Genomic DNA, 12,080 nt, shown 5'->3' on the forward strand with positions numbered 1-12,080 from the left:
CATGCCACCCCAGTTTAGATCTGGCCATATGCTCATCAGTCTTGACCCTGTGCCTCATGGAAACAGTCCAGCCCTAACTGCTAAGCCAGGTCCTCCCTGGACCGGAAACAAGCATCCTAGGACCGGTTTCGGGGTTTCACCCCTCTTCAGCCAGGTTAGCTTGATTCCAGTGGAACAGTGAGCCCGGGACCCACGTCTGGGTATACCCGGTGCACTTAGGCTAGAAAGCAAAGACACACAATTGATGGATGGAATGCAGAACAAATCAAAACATTCACCCCCAGTCAAGAGATCTGGGTTAAATCCATCATTCTTTTGCTCACCATGCCACCCCAGTTTAGACCTGGCCATATGCAAATCAGTCTTGACCCTGTGCCTCATGGGAACAGTCCAGCCCGAACTGCTAAGCCAGGTCCTCCCTGGACCGGAAACAAGCATCCTAGGACCGGTTTCAGGGTCTCACCCTTCTTCAGCCAGGATAGCTTGATTCCAGTGGCACAGTGAGGCCGGGACCCACATCTGGGCATACCCGGCGCACTTAGGGCGAGAAAGCAAAAGACACACAATTAATGGACAGAATGCAGAACAAATCAAAACATTCACCCCCAGTCAAGAGATCTGGGTTAAATCCATCATTCTTTTGTTCACCATGCCACCCCAGTTTAGATCTGGCCATATGCTCATCAGTCTTGACCCTGTGCCTCATGGAAACAGTCCAGCCCGAACTGCTAAGCCAGGTCCTCCCTGGACCGGAAACAAGCATCCTAGGACCGGTTTCTGGGTTTCACGCCTCTGCAGCCAGGTTAGCTTGATTCCAGTGGCACAGTGAGCCCGGGACCCACGTCTGAGCATACCCGGTGCACTTAGGGCGAGAAAGCAAAGACACACAATTGATGTACGGAATGCAGAACAAATCAAAACATTCACCCCCAGTCAAGAGATCTGGGTTAAATCCATCATTCTTTTGCAAACCATACCACCCCAGTTTAGACCTGGCAATATGGAAATCAGTCTTGACTCTGTGCCTCATGGGAACAGTCCAGCCCGAACTCCTAAGCCAGGTCCTCCCTGGACCGGAAACAAGCATCCTAGGACCGGTTTCTGAGTTTCACCCCTCTTCAGCCAGGATAGCTTGATTCCAGTGGCACAGTGAGCCCGGGACGCACGTCTGGGCATACCCGGCGCACTTAGGGCGAGAAAGCAAAAGACACACAATTGATGGACGGAATGCAGAACAAATCAAAACATTCACCCCCAGTCAAGAGATCTGGGTTAAATCCATCACTCTTTTGCTCACCATGCCACCCCAGTTTAGATCTGGCCATATGCAAATCAGTCTTGAACCTGTGCCTCATGGGGACAGTCCAGCCTGAACTGCTAAGCCAGGTCCTCCCTGGACCGGAAACAAGCATCCTAGGACCGGTTTCGGGGTTTCACCCCTCTTCAGCCAGGTTAGCTTGATTCCAGTGGAACAGTGAGCCCGGGACCCACGTCTGGGTATACCCGGTGCACTTAGGGCTAGAAAGCAAACACACACAATTGATGGACGGAATGCAGAACAAATCAAAACATTCACCCCCAGTCAAGAGATCTGGGTTAAATCCATCATTCTTTTGCTCACCATGCCACCCCAGTTTAGACCTGGCCATATGCAAATCAGTCTTGACCCTGTGCCTCATGGGAACAGTCCAGCCCGAACTGCTAAGCCAGGTCCTCCCTGGACCGGAAACAAGCATCCTAGGACCGGTTTTGGGGTCTCACCCTTCTTCAGCCAGGATAGCTTGATTCCAGTGGCACAGTGAGGCCGGGACCCACATCTGGGCATACCCGGCGCACTTAGGGCAAGAAAGCAAAAGACACACAATTAATGGACAGAATGCAGAACAAATCAAAACATTCACCCCCAGTCAAGAGATCTGGGTTAAATCCATAATTCTTTTGTTCACCATGCCACCCCAGTTTAGATCTGGCCATATGCTCATCAGTCTTGACCCTGTGCCTCATGGAAAAAGTCCAGCCCGAACTGCTAAGCCAGGTCCTCCCTGGACCGGAAACAAGCATCCTAGGACCGGTTTCGGGGTTTCACCCCTCTGCAGCCAGGTTAGCTTGATTCCAGTGGCACAGTGAGCCCGGGACCCACGTCTGGGCATACCCGGCGCACTTTGGGCGAGAAAGCCAAAGACATACAATTAATGGACGGAATGCAGAACAAATCAAAACATTCACCCCCAGTCAAGAGATCTGGGTTAAATCCATCATTCTTTTGTTCACCATGCCACCCCACTTTAGATCTGGCCATATGCTCATCAGTCTTGACCCTGTGCCTCATGGAAACAGTCCAGCCCGAACTGCTAAGCCAGGTCCTCCCTGGACCGGAAACGAGCATCCTAGGACCGGTTTCGGGTTTTCACCCTTCTTCAGCCAGAATAGCTTGACTCCAGTGGCACAGTGAGGCCGGGACCCACGTCTGGGCATACCCGGCACACTTAGGGCGAGAAAGCAAAAGACACACAATTAATGGACGGAATGCAGAACAAATCAAAACTTTCACCCCCAGTCAAGAGATCTTGGTTAAATCCATCATTCTTTTGCTCACCATGCCGCCCCAGTTTAGATCTGGCCATATGCAAATCAGTCTTGACCCTGTGCCTCATGGGGACAGTCCAGCCTGAACTGCTAAGCCAGGTCCTCCCTGGACCGGAAAGAAGCATCCTAGGACCGGTTTCGGGGTTTCACCCCTCTTCAGCCAGGTTGGCTTGATTCCAGTGGCACAGTGAGCCCGGGACCCACGTCTGGGCATACCCGGTGCACTTAGGGCGAGAAAGCAAAAGACACACAATTGATGGACGGAATGCAGAACAAATCAAAACATTCACCCCCAGTCAAGAGATCTTGGTTAAATCCATCATTCTTTTGCTCACCATGCCACCCCAGTTGAGATCTGGCCATATGCAAATCAGTCTTGAACCTGTGTCTCATGGGGACAGTCCAGCCTGAACTGCTAAGCCAGGTCCTCCCTGGACCGGAAACAAGCATCCTAGGACCGGTTTCGGGGTTTCACCCCTCTTCAGCCAGGTTAGCTTGATTCCAGTGGCACAGTGAGCCCGGGACCCACGTCTGGGCATAACCTGAGCACTTAGGGCGAGAAAGCAAAGACACACAATTGATGGACGGAATGCAGAACACATCAAAACATTCACCCCCAGTCAAGAGATCTGGGTTAAATCCATCATTCTTTTGCTAACCATACCACCCCAGTTTAGACCTGGCAATATGGAAATCAGTCTTGACTCTGTGCCTCATGGGAACAGTCCAGCCCGAACTCCTAAGCCAGGTCCTCCCTGGACCGGAAACAAGCATCCTAGGACCGGTTTCGGAGTTTCACCCCTCTTCAGCCAGGATAGCTTGATTCCAGTGGCACAGTGAGCCCGGGACGCACGTCTGGGCATACCCGGCGCACTTAGGGCGAGAAAGCAAAAGACACACAATTGATGGACGGAATGCAGAACAAATCAAAACATTCACCCCCAGTCAAGAGATCTGGGTTAAATCCATCATTCTTTTGCTCACCATGCCACCCCAGTTTAGATCTGGCCATATGCAAATCAGTCTTGAACCTGTGCCTCATGGGGACAGTCCAGCCTGAACTGCTAAGCCAGGTCCTCCCTGGACCGGAAACAAGCATCCTAGGACCGGTTTCGGGGTTTCACCCCTCTTCAGCCAGGTTAGCTTGATTCCAGTGGAACAGTGAGCCCGGGACCCACGTCTGGGTATACCCGGTGCACTTAGGGCTAGAAAGCAAAGACACACAATTGATGGACGGAATGCAGAACAAATCAAAACATTCACCCCCAGTCAAGAGATCTGGGTTAAATCCATCATTCTTTTGCTCACCATGCCACCCCAGTTTAGACCTGGCCATATGCAAATCAGTCTTGACCCTGTGCCTCATGGGAACACTCCAGCCCGAACTGCTAAGCCAGGTCCTCCCTGGACCGGAAACAAGCATCCTAGGACCGGTTTCGGGGTCTCACCCTTCTTCAGCCAGGATAGCTTGATTCCAGTGGCACAGTGAGGCCGGGACACACATCTGGGCATACCCGGCGCACTTAGGGCGAGAAAGCAAAAGACACACAATTAATGGACAGAATGCAGAACAAATCAAAACATTCACCCCCAGTCAAGAGATCTGGGTTAAATCCATCATTCTTTTGTTCACCATGCCACCCTAGTTTAGATCTGGCCATATGCTCATCAGTCTTGACCCTGTGCCTCATGGAAACAGTCCAGCCCGAACTGCTAAGCCAGGTCCTCCCTGGACCGGAAACAAGCATCCTAGGACCGGTTTCAGGGTTTCACCCCTCTGCAGCCAGGTTAGCTTGATTCCAGTGGCACAGTGAGCCCGGGACCCACGTCTGGGCATACCCGGCGCACTTAGGGCGAGAAAGCCAAAGACATACAATTAATGGACGGAATGCAGAACAAATCACCCCCAGTCAAGAGATCTGGGTTAAATCCATCATTCTTTTGTTCACCATGCCACCCCACTTTAGATCTGGCCATATGCTCATCAGTCTTGACCCTGTGCCTCATGGAAACAGTCCAGCCTGAACTAATAAGCCAGGTCCTCCCTGGACCGGAAAGAAGCATCCTAGGACCGGTTTCGGGGTTTCACCCCTCTTCAGCCAGGTTGGCTTGATTCCAGTGGCACAGTGAGCCCGGGACCCACGTCTGGGCATACCCGGTGCACTTAGGGCGAGAAAGCAAAAGACACACAATTGATGGATGGAATGCAGAACAAATCAAAACATTCACCCCCAGTCAAGAGATCTTGGTTAAATCCATCATTCTTTTGCTCACCATGCCACCCCAGTTTAGATCTGGCCATATGCAAATCAGTCTTGAACCTGTGTCTCATGGGGACAGTCCAGCCTGAACTGCTAAGCCAGGTCCTCCCTGGACCGGAAACAAGCATCCTAGGACCGGTTTCGGGGTTTCACCCCTCTTCAGCCAGGTTAGCTTGATTCCAGTGGCACAGTGAGCCCGGGACCCACGTCTGGGCATACCCGGTGCACTTAGGGCGAGAAAGCAAAGACACACAATTGATGGACGGAATGCAGAACAAATCAAAACATTCACCCCCAGTCAAGAGATCTGGGTTAAATCCATCATTCTTTTGCTAACCATACCACCCCAGTTTAGACCTGGCAATATGGAAATCAGTCTTGACTCTGTGCCTCATGGGAACAGTCCAGCCCGAACTCCTAAGCCAGGTCCTCCCTGGACCGGAAACAAGCATCCTAGGACCGGTTTCGGAGTTTCACCCCTCTTCAGCCAGGATAGCTTGATTCCAGTGGCACAGTGAGCCCGGGACGCACGTCTGGGCATACCCGGCGCACTTAGGGCGAGAAAGCAAAAGACACACAATTGATGGACGGAATGCAGAACAAATCAAAACATTCACCCCCAGTCAAGAGATCTGGGTTAAATCCATCATTCTTTTGCTCACCATGCCACCCCAGTTTAGATCTGGCCATATGCAAATCAGTCTTGAACCTGTGCCTCATGGGGACAGTCCAGCCTGAACTGCTAAGCCAGGTCCTCCCTGGACCGGAAACAAGCATCCTAGGACCGGTTTCGGGGTTTCACCCCTCTTCAGCCAGGTTAGCTTGATTCCAGTGGAACAGTGAGCCCGGGACCCACGTCTGGGTATACCCGGTGCACTTAGGGCTAGAAAGCAAAGACACACAATTGATGGACGGAATGCAGAACAAATCAAAACATTCACCCCCATTCAAGAGATCTGGGTTAAATCCATCATTCTTTTGCTCACCATGCCACCCCACTGTAGATCTGGCCATATGCAAATCAGTCTTGACCCTGTGCCTCATGGGAACAGTCCAGCCCGAACTGCTAAGCCAGGTCCTCCCTGGACCGGAAACAAGCATCCTAGGACCGGTTTCGGGGTCTCACCCTTCTTCATCCAGGATAGCTTGATTCCAGTGGCACAGTGAGGCCGGGACCCACATCTGGGCATACCCGGCGCACTTAGGGCGAGAAAGCAAAAGACACACAATTAATGGACAGAATGCAGAACAAATCAAAACATTCACCCCCAGTCAAGAGATCTGGGTTAAATCCATCATTCTTTTGTTCACCATGCCACCCCAGTTTAGACCTGGCCATATGCAAATCAGTCTTGACCCTGTGCCTCATGGGAACAGTCCAGCCCGAACTGCTAAGCCAGGTCCTCCCTGGACCGGAAACAAGCATCCTAGGACCGGTGTCGGGGTCTCACCCTTCTTCAGCCAGGATAGCTTGATTCCAGTGGCACAGTGAGGCCGGAACTCACATCTGGGCATACCCTGCGCACTTAGGGCGAGAAAGCAAAAGACACACAATTAATGGAAAGAATGCAGAACAAATCAAAACATTCACCCCCAGTCAAGAGATCTGGGTTAATTCCATCATTCTTTTGTTCACCATGCCACCCTAGTTTAGATCTGGCCATATGCTCATCAGTCTTGACCCTGTGCCTCATGGAAACAGTCCAGCCCGAACTGCTAAGCCAGGTCCTCCCTGGACCGGAAACAAGCATCCTAGGACCAGTTTCAGGGTTTCACCCCTCTGCAGCCAGGTTAGCTTGATTCCAGTGGCACAGTGAGCCCAGGACCCACGTCTGGGCATACCCGGGCACTTAGGGCGAGAAAGCCAAAGACATACAATTAATGGACGGAATGCAGAACAAATCAAAACATTCACCCCCAGTCAAGAGATCTGGGTTAAATCCATCATTCTTTTGTTCACCATGCCACCCCACTTTAGATCTGGCCATATGCTCATCAGTCTTGACCCTGTGCCTCATGGAAACAGTCCAGCCTGAACTGCTAAGCCAGATCCTCCCTGGACCGGAAAGAAGCATCCTCGGACCGGTTTCGGGGTTTCACCCCTCTTCAGCCAGGTTGGCTTGATTCCAGTGGCACAGTGAGCCCGGGACCCACGTCTGGGCATACCCGGTGCACTTAGGGCGAGAAAGCAAAAGACACACAATTGATGGACGGAATGCAGAACAAATCAAAACATTCACCCCCAGTCAAGAGATCTTGGTTAAATCCATCATTCTTTTGCTCACCATGCCACCCCAGTTTAGATCTGGCCATATGCAAATCAGTCTTGAACCTGTGTCTCATGGGGACAGTCCAGCCTGAACTGCTAAGCCAGGTCCTCCCTGGACCGGAAACAAGCATCCTAGGACCGGTTTCGGGGTTTCACCCCTCTTCAGCCAGGTTAGCTTGATTCCAGTGGCACAGTGAGCCCGGGACCCACGTCTGGGCATACCCGGTGCACTTAGGGCGAGAAAGCAAAGACACACAATTGATGGACGGAATGCAGAACAAATCAAAACATTCACCCCCAGTCAAGAGATCTGGGTTAAATCCATCATTCTTTTGCTAACCATACCACCCCAGTTTAGACCTGGCAATATGGAAATCAGTCTTGACTCTGTGCCTCATGGGAACAGTCCAGCCCGAACTCTTAAGCCAGGTCCTCCCTGGACCGGAAACAAGCATCCTAGGACCGGTTTCGGAGTTTCACCCCTCTTCAGCCAGGATAGCTTGATTCCAGTGGCACAGTGAGCCCGGGACGCACGTCTGGCATACCCGGCGCACTTAGGGCGAGAAAGCAAAAGACACAAAATTGATGGACAAAATGCAGAACAAATCAAAACATTCACCCCCAGTCAAGAGATCTGGGTTAAATCCATCATTCTTTTGCTCACCATGCCACCCCAGTTTAGATCTGGCCATATGCAAATCAGTCTTGAACCTGTGCCTCATGGGGACAGTCCAGCCTGAACTGCTAAGCCAGGTCCTCCCTGGACCGGAAACAAGCATCCTAGGACCGGTTTCGGGGTTTCACCCCTCTTCAGCCAGGTTAGCTTGATTCCAGTGGAACAGTGAGCCCGGGACCCACGTCTGGGTATACCCGGTGCACTTAGGGCTAGAAAGCAAAGACACACAATTGATGGACGGAATGCAGAACAAATCAAAACATTCACCCCCAGTCAAGAGATCTGGGTTAAATCCATCATTCTTTTGCTCACCATGCCACCCCAGTTTAGACCTGGCCATATGCAAATCAGTCTTGACCCTGTGCCTCATGGGAACAGTCCAGCCCGAACTGCTAAGCCAGGTCCTCCCTGGACCGGAAACAAGCATCCTAGGACCGGTTTCGGGGTCTCACCCTTCTTCAGCCAGGATAGCTTGATTCCAGTGGCACAGTGAGGCCGGGACCCACATCTGGGCATACCCGGCGCACTTAGGGCGAGAAAGCAAAAGACACACAATTAATGGACAGAATGCAGAACAAATCAAAACATTCAACCCCAGTCAAGAGATCTGGGTTAAATCCATCATTCTTTTGTTCACCATGCCACCCCAGTTTAGATCTGGCCATATGCTCATCAGTCTTGACCCTGTGCCTCATGGAAACAGTCCAGCCCGAACTGCTAAGCCAGGTCCTCCCTGGACCGGAAACAAGCATCCTAGGACCGGTTTCGGGGTTTCACCCCTCTGCAGCCAGGTTAGCTTGATTCCAGTGGCACAGTGAGCCCGGGACCCACGTCTGGGCATACCCGGCGCACTTAGGGCGAGAAAGCCAAAGACATACAATTAATGGACGGAATGCAGAACAAATCAAAACATTCACCCCCAGTCAAGAGATCTGGGTTAAATCCATCATTCTTTTGTTCACCATGCCACCCCACTTTAGATCTGGCCATATGCTCATCAGTCTTGACCCTGTGCCTTATGGAAACAGTCCAGCCCGAACTGCTAAGCCAGGTCCTCCCTGGACCGGAAACGAGCATCCTAGGACCGGTTTCGGGTTTTCACCCTTCTTCAGCCAGAATAGCTTGACTCCAGTGGCACAGTGAGGCCGGGACCCACGTCTGGGCATACCCGGCACACTTAGGGCGAGAAAGCAAAAGGCACACAATTAATGGACGGAATGCAGAACAAATCAAAACTTTCACCCCCAGTCAAGAGATCTTGGTTAAATCCATCATTCTTTTGCTCACCATGCCGCCCCAGTTTAGATCTGGCCATATGCAAATCAGTCTTGACCCTGTGCCTCATGGGGACAGTCCAGCCTGAACTGCTAAGCCAGGTCCTCCCTGGACCGGAAAGAAGCATCCTAGGACCGGTTTCGGGGTTTCACCCCTCTTCAGCCAGGTTGGCTTGATTCCAGTGGCACAGTGAGCCCGGGACCCACAACTGGGCATACCCGGTGCACTTAGGGCGAGAAAGCAAAAGACACACAATTGATGGACGGAATGCAGAACAAATCAAAACATTCACCCCCAGTCAAGAGATCTTGGTTAAATCCATCATTCTTTTGCTCACCATGCCACCCCAGTTTAGATCTTGCCATATGCAAATCAGTCTTGAACCTGTGTCTCATGGGGACAGTCCAGCCTGAACTGCTAAGCCAGGTCCTCCCTGGACCGAAAACAAGCATCCTAGGACCGGTTTCGGGGTTTCACCCCTCTTCAGCCAGGTTAGCTTGATTCCAGTGGCACAGTGAGCCCGGGAACCACGTCTGGGCATACCCGGTGCACTTAGGGCGAGAAAGCAAAGACACACAATTGATGGACGGTATGCAGAACAAATCAAAACATTCACCCCCAGTCAAGAGATCTGGGTTAAATCCATCATTCTTTTGCTAACCATACCACCCCAGTTTAGACCTGGCAATATGGAAATCAGTCTTGACTCTGTGCCTCATGGGAACAGTCCAGCCCGAACTCCTAAGCCAGGTCCTCCCTGGACCGGAAACAAGCATCCTAGGACCGGTTTCGGAGTTTCACCCCTCTTCAGCCAGGATAGCTTGATTCCAGTGGCACAGTGAGCCTGGGACGCACGTCTGGGCATACCCGGCGCACTTAGGGCGAGAAAGCAAAAGACACACAATTGATGGACGGAATGCAGAACAAATCAAAACATTCACCCCCAGTCAAGAGATCTGGGTTAAATCCATCATTCTTTTGCTCACCATGCCACCCCAGTTTAGATCTGGCCATATGCAAATCACTCTTGAACCTGTGCCTCATGGGGACAGTCCAGCCTGAACTGCTAAGCCAGGTCCTCCCTGGACCGGAAACAAGCATCCTAGGACCGGTTTCGGGGTTTCACCCCTCTTCAGCCAGGTTAGCTTGATTCCAGTGGAACAGTGAGCCCGGGACCCACGTCTGGGCATACCCGGTGCACTTAGGGCGAGAAAGCAAAGACACACAATTGATGGACGGAATGCAGAACAAATCAAAACATTCACCCCCAGTCAAGAGATCTGGGTTAAATCCATCATTCTTTTGCTAACCATACCACCCCAGTTTAGACCTGGCAATATGGAAATCAGTCTTGACTCTGTGCCTCATGGGAACAGTCCAGCCCGAACTCCTAAGCCAGGTCCTCCCTGGACCGGAAACAAGCATCCTAGGACCGGTTTCGGAGTTTCACCCCTCTTCAGCCAGGATAGCTTGATTCCAGTGGCATAGTGAGCCCGGGACGCACGTCTGGGCATACCCGGCGCACTTAGGGCGAGAAAGCAAAAGACACACAATTGATGGACGGAATGCAGAACAAATCAAAACATTCACCCCCAGTCAAGAGATCTGGGTTAAATCCATCATTCTTTTGCTCACCATGCCACCCCAGTTTAGATCTGGCCATATGCAAATCAGTCTTGAACCTGTGCCTCATGGGGACAGTCCAGCCTGAACTGCTAAGCCAGGTCCTCCCTGGACCGGAAACAAGCATCCTAGGACCGGTTTCGGGGTTTCACCCCTCTTCAGCCAGGTTAGCTTGATTCCAGTGGAACAGTGAGCCCGGGACCCACGTCTGGGTATACCCGGTGCACTTAGGGCTAGAAAGCAAAGACACACAATTGATGGACGGAATGCAGAACAAATCAAAACATTCACCCCCAGTCAAGAGATCTGGGTTAAATCCATCATTCTTTTGCTCACCATGCCACCCCAGTTTAGACCTGGCCATATGCAAATCAGTCTTGACCCTGTGCCTCATGGGAACAGTCCAGCCCGAACTGCTAAGCCAGGTCCTCCCTGGACCGGAAACAAGCATCCTAGGACCGGTTTCGGGGTCTCACCCTTCTTCAGCCAGGATAGCTTGATTCCAGTGGCACAGTGAGGCCGGGACCCACATCTGGGCATACCCGGCGCACTTAGGGCGAGAAAGCAAAAGACACACAATTAATGGACAGAATGCAGAACAAATCAAAACATTCACCCCCAGTCAAGAGATCTGGGTTAAATCCATCATTCTTTTGTTCACCATGCCACCCCAGTTTAGATCTGGCCATATGCTCATCAGTCTTGACCCTGTGCCTCATGGAAACAGTCCAGCCGAACTGCTAAGCCAGGTCCTCCCTGGACCGGAAACAAGCATCCTAGGACCGGTTTCGGGGTTTCACCCCTCTGCAGCCAGGTTAGCTTGATTCCAGTGGCACAGTGAGCCTGGGACCCACGTCTGGGCATACCCGGCGCACTTAGGGCGAGAAAGCCAAAGACATACAATTAATGGACGGAATGCAGAACAAATCAAAACATTCACCTCCAGTCAAGAGATCTGGGTTAAATCCATCATTCTTTTGTTCACCATGCCACCCCAGTTTAGATCTGGCCATAAGCAAATCTGTCTTGACCCTGTGCCTCATGGGGACAGTCCAGCCTGAACTGCTAAGCCAGGTCCTCCCTGGACCGGAAACAAGCATCCTAGGACCGGTTTCGGGGTTTCACCCCTCTTCAGCCAGGTTGGCTTGATTCCAGTGGCACAGTGAGCCCGGGACCCACGTCTGGGCATACCCGGTGCACTTAGGGCGAGAAAGCAAAAGACACACAATTGATGGACGGAATGCAGAACAAATCAAAACATTCAGCCCCAGTCAAGAGATCTTGGTTAAATCCATCATTCTTTTGCTCACCATGCCACCCCAGTTTAGATCTGGCCATATGCAAATCAGTCTTGAACCTTTGTCTCATGGGGACAGTCCAGCCTGAACTG

The sequence above is a fragment of the Triturus cristatus genome, chromosome 1_1 (genome assembly GCF_964204655.1).
Source record: "Triturus cristatus chromosome 1_1, aTriCri1.1, whole genome shotgun sequence".
NCBI classification, from domain to species: Eukaryota; Metazoa; Chordata; class Amphibia; order Caudata; family Salamandridae; genus Triturus; species Triturus cristatus.